This window comes from Oncorhynchus gorbuscha, linkage group LG06 (genome assembly GCF_021184085.1).
Source record: "Oncorhynchus gorbuscha isolate QuinsamMale2020 ecotype Even-year linkage group LG06, OgorEven_v1.0, whole genome shotgun sequence".
NCBI classification, from domain to species: domain Eukaryota; kingdom Metazoa; phylum Chordata; class Actinopteri; order Salmoniformes; family Salmonidae; genus Oncorhynchus; species Oncorhynchus gorbuscha.
This window is the reverse complement of record NC_060178.1, coordinates 90,193,072-90,206,308: the sequence shown is the minus strand read 5'-3', so window position 1 is coordinate 90,206,308 and position 13,237 is coordinate 90,193,072. Positions and strand designations below refer to the sequence as shown.

The 13,237-nt window shown below is 46.5% G+C and overlaps 1 protein-coding gene across 1 annotated transcript in view; it reads left to right on the top strand.

Annotated features, from left to right (window-relative positions):
* macrod2 (mono-ADP ribosylhydrolase 2) overlaps positions 1 to 13,237 on the top strand; it is a gene marked incomplete at its 3' end in the record, with an annotated part of 1,344,506 nt that overhangs the window by 296,606 nt on the left and 1,034,663 nt on the right. The gene's annotated exons all lie outside the window — the stretch shown is intronic.

Genomic DNA, 13,237 nt, shown 5'->3' with positions numbered 1-13,237 from the left:
TTAGACCTTATAGCCAGAACATCCATCAGAAGCTAGCCATCAGAAACTAACCATCTAATTAGCTACTAGCTTTTTAGTCATTGTTTGCCACTGCTAGCGGTCTTTACCTTTTGCACAGACACCAGCCGCTTTTAGCCTGGATAATACTTGCCAGCCTGCCAGTATCGGACTGTTTTCTCCACTACAACACCATATTCCTGCCATAAGCCCTGGACCATTACCCCTAATCATCACAGCTAGATGCTGCCACCGAGTGGCCCACCCCCGAAGCTAGCTTTGAGCCATGCCCACCTCCCGGCCTCACGGACACTTCACTAACACGACTAGAATCCACTACTCCACCGGATTCTTGCCGTAAACTCTGGACCTTTGCACCAGATCATGGCTGCTAGCTAGCTGCTACCGAGTGGCTATAGTGGCTAACGCTCTTGTCCCGAAGCTAGCACCAGTTAGCCGCAAGCCAGGCAAATTTCCCAGCGAGCAAAATAAATTACTCCAGCTACAATACCTCGTTTTCCAACTGGCCTGGACCCTTTGTCAACCCAGAGCCCCGCCGTTCCATCACGACTGGTCTGCCGACGTAATTCCATCCGTTGTGACCTCAACTGGACTTTGCTGACGCTTCTACTAGCCCCGGCCTGCTAACTCTTTTTTTTAACGCCGTGTCTCCCACTTGCTAGCGTAGTAACGACTACCCAGCGGCTTCCCTGTTTCATCTATTGCTGTTCATTGGACCCTATGATCACTTGGCTACATAGCTGATGCCTGCTGGACTGTTGATTAATCACAGTGCTCCATTTAGTTTATTTTTGTTTATCTGTCGGCCCCAGCACCATTGTTGTCTTAGATAGCTCTCCCAGTCAACACCTGTGATTGCTTTATGCCTCGCTTTATGTCTCTCTCTAATGTCAATATGCCTTGCATACTGTTGTTTAGGATAGTTATCATTGTTTTAGTTTACTGCAGAGCCCCTAGTCCTACTCAACATGCCTCAGATATCTCTTTTGTCCCACCTCCCACACATGCAGTAATCTCACCCAGCACAACTAGTGCGTCCAGAGATGCAACCTCTCTTATCGTCACACTCAATGCCTAGGTGTACCCTACCATACCCCTGTCTGTAAATTATGCCCTGAATCTATCCTCCACGCCCAGAAATCAGCTTCTTTTATTCTCTATCCCCAACGGACTAGACGACCACTTTTGATAGCCTTTAGCCATACCCTTATCCTACCTCTGTTCCTCGGTGATGTGGAGGTTAACCCAGGCCCTGCGTGTCCCCAGGCACTCTCATTTGTTGACTTCTATAACCGTAAAAGCCTTAGTTTCATGCATGTTAATATCAGAAGCCTACTCCCTAAGTTTGTTTTACTCACTGCTTTAGCACACTCCGCCAACCCTGATGTCCTTGCCGTGTCTGAATCTTGGCTTAGGAAAGCCACCAAAATTTCAGAGATTTCCATCCCCAACTACAACATTTTCCATCAAGATAGAACTGACAAAGGGGGAGGAATTGCAATCTACTGCAGAGATAGCCTGCAAAGTTCTGTCATACTTTCCAGGTCTATGCCCAAACACTTTTATCTTCTAATTTAAAAAATTAATCTCTCCAGAAATAAGTCTCTCACTGTTGCCTCTTGTTATAGACCCCCCTCAGCTCACAGCTGTGCTCTGGACACCATATGTGAATTGATTGCCCATCTATCTTCAGAGATCGTTCTGTTAGATCACCTAAACTGGGATATGCTTAACACCCCGGCAGTCCTACAATCTAAGCTAGATGCCCTCAATCTCACACAAATTATCAAGGAACCCACCAGGTACAACCCTAAATCCATAAGCATGGGCACCCGCAGTCAAACGGCCACCCCTCATCACTGTCAAATGCTCCCTAAAACACTTCTGCAAGCAGTCCTTTCTAATCGACCTGGACCGGGTATCCTGGAAGGATCCCGTTGGTAGACGATGCCTGGTCGTACGTAAAAATAATTTCCTCACCATTTTAAATAAGCATGCCCCATTCAAAACATGTAGAAGTAAGAACATATATAGCCCTTGGTTTACTCCAGACCTGACTGCCCTCGACCAGCACAAAAACATCCTGTGGTGGACTGCACGAGCATCAAATAGTCCCTGCGATATACAAGTTTTCAGGGAAGTCAGAAACCAATACCCGCAATCAGTCAGGAAAGCAAAGGCTAGCTTTTTCAAACATAAATTTGCATCCTGTAGCTCTAAATCCAAAAGGTTTTTGGATACTGTAAAGTCCATGGAGAACAAGAGCACCTCCTCCCAGCTGCCCACTGCAGCTGCCCAAGGCTAGGAAACACTGTCACCACTGATAAATCCATGTTAATCAATAATTTCAGTAATCATTTCTCTACGGCTGGCCATGCTTTCCTCCTGGCTAACACCCAACCCCGGCCAACAGCTCTGCATCCCCCGCAGCTACTTGCCCAAGCCTCCCCAGCGTCTCCTTCACCCAAATCCAGATAGCAGATGTTCTGAAAGAGCTGCAAAACCTGGACCCGTACAAATCAGCTGGGCTAGACAATCTGGACCCTCTCTTTCTAAAATGATCCACATCCATTGTTGCAACCCCTATTACCAGTCTGTTCAACCTCTCTTTCGTATCGTCCGAGATCCCTAAAGATTGTAAAGCTGCCGCTGTCATCCCCCTCTTCAAAAGGGGTGACACTCTAGACCCAAACTGTTACAGTCCTATATCGATCCTGCCCTGCCTTTCTTAAGTCTTCGAAAGCCAAGTTAATAAACAGATCACTGACCATTTTGAATCCCACCGTACATTCTCCACTGTACAGTAACGTTTCTGTGCTGGTCACGGGTGCACCTCAGCCACTCTCTAGGTATTAATCAATATCATAACCTCCATCGATAAAAGACAATACTGTGCAGCCCGTCTTCATCGACCTGGCCAAGGCTTTCAACTCTGTCAATCACCGTATTCTTATCGGCAGACTCAACAGCCTTGGTTTCTCAAATGACTGCCTCGCCTGGTTCACCAACTACTTCTCAGACAGAGTTCAGTGTGTCAAATCGGAGGGCCTGTTGTCCGGACCGTTGCCAGTCTCTATGGGGGTACCACCGGTTTCAATTCTCGGGCCGACTGTTTTCACTGTATATATCAACGATGTTGCTCTTGCTGCGTGTGATTCCCTGATCCACCTCTACACAGACGACACCATTCTGTATACATCTGGTCCTTCTTTGGACACTGTGTTAAAAAACCTCCAAACAAGCTTCAATACCATACAACACTCCTTCCGTGGTCTCCAACTTCTCTTAAACGCAAGTAAAACTAAATGCATGCTTTTCAACCTATCGCTGCACGCACCCGCCCACCCGACTAGCATCACTACTTTGGAAAATTCTGACTTAGAATATGTGGACAACTACAAATACCTTAGGTGTCTGGCTAGACTGTAAACTCTCCTTCCAGACTCATATTAAATATCTCCAATCCAAAATTAAATCTAGAATCGGGTTCCTATTTCGCAACAAAGCCTCCTTCACTCACGCCACCAAACATACCCTCGTAAAACTGACTATTTACAAAATAGCCTCCAACACTCTACTCAGCAAACTGGATGCAGTCTATCACAGTGCCATCTGTTTTGTCACCAAAGCCCCATACACCACCCATCACTGCGACCAGTGTGCTCTCGTCGGCTTGCGCTCGCTACATATTCGTCGCCAGACCCACTGGCTCCAGGTAATTTATAAGTCTTTGCTAGGTAAAGCTCCACTGGTCACGATAACAACACCCACCCATAGCACGCGCTCCAGCAGGTATATCTCACTAGTCATCCCCAAAGCCAACACCTTCTTTGGCCGCCTTTCCTTCCAGTTCTCTGCTGCCAATGACTGGAACGAATTTCAAAGATCGCTGAAGTTGGAGACTTATATCTCCCTCACTATCTTTAAACATCAGCTATCTGAGCAGCTAACCGGTCTCTGCAGCTGTACACAGCCCATCTGTAGATAGCCCATCCAATCTACCTACTTCATCCTCATATTGTTTTTATTTCTTGCACATCATCATCTGCACATCTATCACTCCAGTGTTAATTTGCTAAATTATAATTACTTTGCAACTATCACCTATTTATTGCCTTAACCTCCTCACGCCATTTGCACACACTGTATATATACTTTTTTTCTATTGGGTTATTGACTGTACATTTGTTAATTCCATGTGTTGTTGTTTGTGTTGAACTGCTTTGCTTTATCTTGGCCAGGTCGCAGTTGTAAATGAGAACTTGTTCTCAACTGGCCTACCTGGTGAAATATTGAGGGAGAGGTTGTTGTCCCGGCACCACACGGCCAGGTCTCTGACCTCCCCCCTATAGTCTGTCTCAGCGTTGTTGGTGATCAGGCCTACCACTGTTGTGTCGTCAGCAAACTTAATGATGGTGTTGGAGTCGTGATGGTGTTGGAGTCGCCTCAGTGATACAGATTGAATAGAGCCCTTAGCCAACCTGTTGAGCAAGAAGAGTCAGGGCAGTACACTTTTTTTATAGTGTGTGTTCAGGACATTACACAGCGAGCTCCATGGATGTCCTCTGTTCACTAGTGGAGACGGGTGTCATTTAACATCAGAAGATAGGCTCATTGTAATATCCATTACTATGATCATTCCTTCTACACCACACTGTTTTCTACGGTCATTTTAGGTATTGTCAATAGTAAAAAAACTTGTTGCTGCAGCATACTGTAAATGAATGCTGTGCCAATTTAACTCCTATGTGGTTATAGTGCCCCATCAATTAAATGGTTGAGCATTTTGCCATGTCCTTTTAGCCTGTTTTTCCCTGTAGTCGCTGCCAGTTTTGAAGCCTTTGTTAAGTTCTCTAGAAGTGCAAGTGATTTAAAACCTCAAATATTCATTACATTTTTATTTTTTTATTTTTTTAACCTTTATTTAACTAGGCAAGTCAAGTTTCTTTTCAATAACGGCCTAGGCTAACTGTGGGCTAACTGCCTTGTTCAGGGGCAGAACGACAGATTTTAACCTTGTATGATGTAATGTATGAACACATACCTGAAAGGCGACCGGCTTCCACCAATTCCACCAATTATTTACAGTAAAATACTGTGAAATTCAAACCCATTCATTCATCCCTCATTCGTTCATTCCAATTACGGGAGCATTTACTTTTTTACAGTGTAATACAGTTCATTTTATGGTATTGTACAGTGTGTCATTGCACAGTACTTACTTTGATACCATATTTATATACCAAATTTTACTCCCCACCGAGCTGCCTGTAAGATACTCTCAAGTTCTTTAAAGTGCAGCCTCTACTGGTGTTCTTGTTAGTGGACCTGCATGGCTGCATTAGCAGAGACTAATCACAGTATCCTGCCTCAGTCCCATCCTCCATCTGATTACATTAGAGATGGAAGTGAACAATAAACCACATCCTCTTCTTCTGCCCTGTACTGGTCTAGTGGAGACACACAAATCATTCTCTGACTGCCAACTACAGCACTGGTCTGCATCCCAAATGGCACCCTATTTTCTATGTAATGCACTACCTTTGAAAAGAGCCCCATGGGCCCTGGTCGAGAGTAGTGCACTATATAGGGAATATGATGCCATTTGGGACACAGACTGGTATCATGACGATACATAACATCCTTCTGTGCCCACTATACTGTAGACCTTATTCATATTTATTACTAGCGACCGCACTGATGGAGGTACATCCCCTTCCTGCTATCTGCCTCCTAACTGGCTTTTAACAGGTGATTATTGCAATAGCAAAAATAGTTCTGCTTTACTTGCTAGCAGTGTGTGTGTGTGTGTGTGTGTGTGTGTGTGTGTGTGTGTGTGTGTGTGTGTGTGTGTGTGTGTGTGTGTGTGTGTGTGTGTGTGTGTGTGTGTGTGTGTGTGTGTGTGTGTGTGTGTGTGTGTGTGTGTGTGTGTGTGTGTGTGTGTTGTGTGTTCTATGTGGAACCATAATGACTCAAATGGCTCTTCAATGGTTCTTTAGGGTCCTTTGCTCGTTTAGTGATAATGTATATATAGGGCAGATGACTCATTAGACCATTTTGGGGCGTGGTTTGCTCACAGCTCTTTTTGGGCAGTGAGTGGGAGTGTCATTTCAGTTAATCTAATATGCTATTATATATAGACTAGCTAACTAGCTACGTAAACCACGCCACTCTGCAAACACGCCTTCTACGATGTTGGTTACAAGGCAGTACTTATTTAATAGTACTGGGCGATTAACCAACATTTCGGTTTTTTATTATTATAATTAAACAACTGATTGACAAACTGATTGTTCAATTACTTGAATTCCATTTAGTTCGTTTTTTTGTGTGAGCCCTACATGCCATTTCTCTACAAAGATATCAAATCCTTCACGAGATAAATAAACTCAAGAACTCAAATCAAATCAAATCAAATGTATTTATATAGCCCTTCGTACATCAGCTGATATCTCAAAGTGCTGTACAGAAACCCAGCCTAAAACCCCAAACAGCAAGCAATGCAGGTGTAGAAGCACGGTGGCTAGGAAAAACTCCCTAGAAAGGCCAAAACCTAGGAAGAAGCCTAGAGAGAAACCAGGCTATGTGGGGTGGCCAGTCCTCTTCTGGCTGTGCCGGGTGGAGATTATAACAGAACATGGTCAAGATGTTCAAATGTTCATAAATGACCAGCACGGTCGAATAATAATAAGGCAGAACAGTTGAAACTGGAGCAGCAGCACAGTCAGGTGGACTGGGGACAGCAAGGAGTCATCATGTCAGGTAGTCCTGGGGCATGGTCCTAGGGCTCAGGTCCTCCGAGAGAGAGAAAGAAAGAGAGAAAGAGAGAATTAGAGAAAGCACACTTAAATTCACACAGGACACCGAATAGGACAGAAGTACTCCAGATATAACAAACTGACCCTAGACCCCGACACATAAACTACTACAGCATAAATACTGGAGGCTGAGACAGGAGGGGTCAGGAGACACTGTGGACCCATCCGAGGACACCCCCAGACAGGGCCAAACAGGAAGGATATAACCCCACCCACTTTGCCAAAGCACAGCCCCCACACCACTAGAGGGATATCTTCAACCACCAACTTACTGAGACAAGGCTGACAAGGCTGAGTATAGCCCACAAAGATCTCCGCCATGGCACAACCCAAGGGGAGGGGGGGGCACCAACACAGACAGGATGACCACATCAGTGACTCAACCCACTCAGGTGACGCACCCCTCCCAGAGAATCCCAGTGGAAAGAGGGGAACCGGCCAGGCAGAGACAGCAAGGGCGGTTCGTTGCTCCAGAGCCTTTCCGTTCACCTTTCCACTCCTAGGCCAGACTACACTCAATCATATGACCCACTGAAGAGATGAGTCTTCAGTAAAGATTTAAAGGTTGAGAGCGAGTTTGCGTCACTGACATGGGTAGGCAGACCGTTCCATAAAAATGGAGCTCTATAGGAGAAAGCCCTGCCTCCAGCTGTTTGCTTAGAAATTCTAGGGACAATTAGGAGGCCTGCGTCTTGTGACCGTAGCGTCACAAGCTTTATCTCTGGTAGCCGGAAAGTAGAGCATTGCAGTAGTCTAACCTAGAAGTGACAAAAGCATGGATTAATTTTCCTGCATCATTTTTGGACAGAAAGTTTCTGATTTTTGCAATGTTACGTAGATGGAAAAAAGCTGTCCTTGAAATGGTCTTGATATGTTCTTCAAAAGAGAGATTAGGGTCCGGAGTAATGCCAAGGTCCTTCACAGTTTTATTTGAGACGACTGTACAACCATTAAGATGAATTGTCAGATTCAACAGAAGATCTATTTGTTTCTTGGGACCTAGAACAAGCATCTCTGTTTTGTCCGAATTGAAAAGTAGAAAGTTTGCAGCCATCCACTTCCTTATGTCTGAAACACATGCTTCTAGCAAGGGCAATTTTGGGGCTTCACCATGTTTCATTGAAGTGTACAGCTGTGTGTCATCCGCATAGCAATGAAAGTTAACCTTATGTTTTCGAATGACATCCCCAAGAGGTAAAATATATAGTGAAAACAATAGTGGTCCCAAAACGGAACCTTGAGGAACACCGACATTTACAGTTGATTTGTCTGAGGACAAACCATTCACAGAGACAAACTGATATCTTTCAGACAGATAAGATCTAAACCAGGCCTGAACTTGTCCGTGTAGACCAATTTGGGATTCCAAATTAAGTTATCCCAAATTCCTCTTTCAAATGACACCATCAGCGACAGAATAGAGGACATGAGCAAAGACATCTTGGCTCAAGTAGTTGCAGATCTGATTTCAAGCCCGGCAAAATTCAGCCTTCAACTCGACGAGACCACAGACGTTTCCAATCTAAGACAGCTTGCTGTATTCGTGCGCTATGTGAAAGACGACGTGATAAAGGAAGATTTTTTATTTTGTAAGCCTCTTACAACAACAACTAAGGCAGCTGATGTGAAGAAACTTGTGGATGACTTCTTCAAAGACAACAATCTTTCGTGGGATATGGTTTCTGCAGTTTGATCAGACGGAGCTCCAGTCATGCTGGGAAGAAAGTCTGGTTTTGGTGCGCTAGTGAAAGCCGATGCACCACACATCATTGTTACGCATTGTATTCTGCACAGGCATGCGTTGGCAACAAAAACCTTGCCTCCAAAACTGGCAGAAGTATTAAAAATTGTAGTGGAATGCGTGAACTATGTGCGAACTAGTGCTCTGAGGCACCGCATCTTCAGTGAGCTGTGTAAAGAAATGGGCTCTGAATTTGAGGTACTTCTGTACCATTGTAACGTTCGGTGGTTATCCCGGGGACAGGTGCTGCGTCGTGTTTTTGCTGTGCGTGTGTAATTAGCCCTGTGTTTGCAAGAGCACCAACATTGTCATGCAGATTGCAGAATGCAGTTCATTCTCATTTTATCGTACATGGCTGATATCTTCGCAGCTCTCAATCATCTCAATCAAAAGATGCAGGGCGGTGGAGTCAACATCATCGAAGCGGAGGAAAACTTGAAGGCTTTTCAAAAAAAGCTACCGTTATGGAAACGACGAACAGAGAATGATAACTTCGCAAACTTTTCCCTGCTGAACGACTGTGTAAGTAAGATCGAAGATGTATCTGAAATCTGAGACATTTCTGTACCCGCGGAACTAAAGCAAGCAATTGCCACGCACTTAGATGAGCTTGCAAAGTCTCTCGATGGATACTTCCCTACAAGAGAGTCATATCCAGCATGGGTGAGACAGCCGTTCACGTTTAGTGTTGAGACAACAGATGTCAATGATGAATACCTCGATGAAATCATTGAAATTCAGCAGAGCCAGGTTCAATAGCAACTCTTCAGAACAACAAAGCTTTCAACGTTTTGGTGTCAACAAATGGTAACGTACCCTGTTATTGCTAAGAAAGCTCTGGAGATTTTCATACCGTTTGTGTCATGCTGGTGAAAGAGGACCCAAAAGCGACTTGGCGAAAACAGAGTCTTTAATCCAGTAAAGTAAATACAATCAAAAAACACAACTTTCACTCGAAATGACGAGGACAAACTGGAGACTCGATCTTGAACAGCAGGTGAACAGCAGGTTGCCTCGGGAAGGCACTTGAACCAAACAGACTCAGACACCTGCTCACCACGCAGCATCTGAGGAAAACACGACACGACAGGGCGATACACAAACACAGCACGGTGAATTCTAGACAAGGAACCGACAGGGCAGAAACGAATAACAAGGAGAGAAATAGGGACTCTAATCAGGGAAAAGGATCGGGAACAGGTGTGGGAAGACTAAATGATTGATTGGGGGAATAGGAACAGCTGGGAGCAGGAACGGAACGATAGAGAGAAGAGAGAGCGGGAGAGTGAGAGAGGGAGGGGGAGAGAGAGGGATAGAAAGAGGGAAAGAACCTAATAAGACCAGCAGAGGGAAACGAATAGAAGGAGAAGAACAGGGACAAGGCATGATAATCAATGACAAAACATGACACTCTCATGTCATTTTTGCAACAAAGTTTGTTACTTTTCTTCGTTTTTATGTCCAGCATCCTCGAAAAGGATTTCTCGCAAAGATATGTTGTAACAAACTGTCATGTTTTGTCATTTATTATCTCCCTGTTCTCAGGAGGAACCTGGCGATTTGACAGGAGTGCCGGAGGAATATCATGATCTGCGCACGGTCTTCAGTCGGTCCCGAGCCAACTCCCTTCCTCCTCACCGGTCGTATGATTGTAGTATTGATCTCCTTCCGGGGACCACTCCTCCTCGGGGTAGACTATACTCTCTGTCGGCTCCCGAACGTAAGGCTCTCGAGGATTATTTGTCTGTGTCTCTTGACGCCGGTACCATAGTGCCTTCTTCCTCTCCGGCCGGGGCGGGGTTCTTTTTTGTTAAGAAGAAGGACGGTACTCTGCGCCCCTGCGTGGATTATCGAGGGCTGAATGACATAACGGTTAAGAATCGTTATCCGCTTCCCCTTATGTCATCAGCCTTCGAGATTCTGCAGGAGCCAGGTGCTTTACTAAGTTGGACCTTCGTAACGCTTACCATCTCGTGCGCATCAGAGGGGGACGAGTGGAAAACGGCGTTTAACACTCCGTTAGGGCATTTTGAGTACCGGGTTCTGCCGTTTGGTCTCGCCAATGCGCCAGCTGTTTTTCAGGCATTAGTTAATGATGTTCTGAGAGACATGCTGAACATCTTTGTTTTTGTCTATCTTGACGATATCCTGATTTTTTCTCCGTCACTCGAGATTCATGTTCAGCACGTTCGACGTGTTCTACAGCGCCTTTTAGAGAATTGTCTCTACGTAAAGTCTGAGAAGTGCTCTTTTCATGTCTCCTCCGTTACTTTTCTCGGTTCCGTTATTTCCGCTGAAGGCATTCAGATGGATTCCGCTAAGGTCCAAGCTGTCAGTGATTGGCCCGTTCCAAGGTCACGTGTCGAGTTGCAGCGCTTTTTAGGTTTCGCTAATTTCTATCGGCGTTTCATTCGTAATTTCGGTCAAGTTGCTGCCCCTCTCACAGCTCTTACTTCTGTCAAGACGTGTTTTAAGTGGTCCGGTTCCGCCCAGGGAGCTTTTGATCTTCTAAAAGAACGTTTACGTCCGCTCCTATCCTCGTTACTCCTGACGTCACTAGACAATTCATTGTCGAGGTTGACGCTTCAGAGGTAGGCGTGGGAGCCATTCTATCCCAGCGCTTCCAGTCTGACGATAAGGTTCATCCTTGCGCTTATTTTTCTCATCGCCTGTCGCCATCTGAGCGCAACTATGATGTGGGTAACCGTGAACTGCTCGCCATCCGCTTAGCCCTAGGCGAATGGCGACAGTGGTTGGAGGGGGCGACCGTTCCTTTTGTCGTTTGGACAGACCATAAGAACCTTGAGTACATCCGTTCTGCCAAACGACTTAATGCCCGTCAAGCTCGTTGGGCGTTGTTTTTCGCTCGTTTCGAGTTTGTGATTTCTTACCGTCCGGGTAGCAAGAACACCAAGCCTGATGCCTTATCCCGTCTGTTTAGTTCTTCTGTGGCTTCTACTGATCCCGAGGGGATTCTTCCTTATGGGCGTGTTGTCGGGTTAACAGTCTGGGGAATTGAAAGACAGGTTAAGCAAGCACTCACGCACACTGCGTCGCCGCGCGCTTGTCCTAGTAACCTCCTTTTCGTTCCTGTTTCCACTCGTCTGGCTGTTCTTCAGTGGGCTCACTCTGCCAAGTTAGCTGGTCATCCCGGTGTTCGAGGCACTCTTGCGTCTATTCGCCAGCGCTTTTGGTGGCCGACTCAGGAGCGTGACACGCGCCGTTTCGTGGCTGCTTGTTCGGACTGCGCGCAGACTAAGTCGGGTAACTCTCCTCCTGCCGGTCGTCTCAGACCGCTCCCCATTCCTTCTCGACCATGGTCTCACATCGCCCTAGACTTCATTACCGGTCTGCCTTTGTCTGCGGGGAAGACTGTGATTCTTACGGTTGTCGATAGGTTCTCTAAGGCGGCACATTTCATTCCCCTCGCTAAACTTCCTTCCGCTAAGGAGACGGCACAAATCATTATCGAGAATGTATTCAGAATTCATGGCCTCCCGTTAGACGCCGTTTCAGACAGAGGCCCGCAATTCACGTCACAGTTTTGGAGGGAGTTCTGTCGTTTGATTGGTGCGTCCGTCAGTCTCTCTTCCGGGTTTCATCCCCAGTCTAACGGTCAAGCAGAGAGGGCCAATCAGACGATTGGTCGCATACTACGCAGCCTTTCTTTCAGAAACCCTGCGTCTTGGGCAGAACAGCTCCCCTGGGCAGAATACGCTCACAATTCGCTTCCTTCGTCTGCTACCGGGTTATCTCCGTTTCAGAGTAGTCTGGGTTACCAGCCTCCTCTGTTCTCATCCCAGCTTGCCGAGTCCAGCGTTCCTCCGCTCAAGCGTTTGTCCAACGTTGTGAGCGCACCTGGAGGAGGGTGAGGTCTGCACTTTGCCGTTACAGGGCACAGACTGTGAGAGCCGCCAATAAACGCAGGATTAAGAGTCCAAGGTATTGTTGCGGCCAGAGAGTGTGGCTTTCCACTCGCAACCTTCCTCTTACGACAGCTTCTCGTAAGTTGACTCCCGCGGTTCATTGGTCCGTTCCGTGTCTCCCAGGTCGTCAATCCTGTCGCTGTGCGACTGCTTCTTCCGCGACATCTTCGTCGCGTCCATCCTGTCTTCCATGTCTCCTGTGTCAAGCCCTTTCTTCGCACTCCCGTTCGTCTTCCCTCCCCCTCCCGTCCTTGTCGAGAGCGCACCTATTTACAAGGTACATAAGATCATGGACATGCGTTCTCGGGGACGGGGTCACCAATACTTAGTGGATTGGGAGGGTTACGGTCCTGAGGAGAGGAGTTGGGTTCCGTCTCGGGACGTGCTGGACCGTTCACTCATTGAGGATTTCCTCCGTTGCCGCCAGGATTCCTCCTCGAGTGCGCCAGGAGGCGCTCGGTGAGTGGGGGGGTACTGTCATGTTTTGTCATTGATTATCATGCCTTGTCCCTGTTCTTCTCCTTCTATTCGTTTCCCTCTGCTGGTCTTATTAGGTTCTTTCCCTCTTTCTATCCCTCTCTCTCCCCTCCCTCTCTCACTCTCCCGCTCTCTCTTCTCTCTATCGTTCCGTTCCTGCTCCCAGCTGTTCCTATTCCCCCAATCAATCATTTAGTCTTCCCACACCTGTTCCCGATCCTTTTCCCTGATTAGAGTCCCTATTTCTCTCCTTGTTA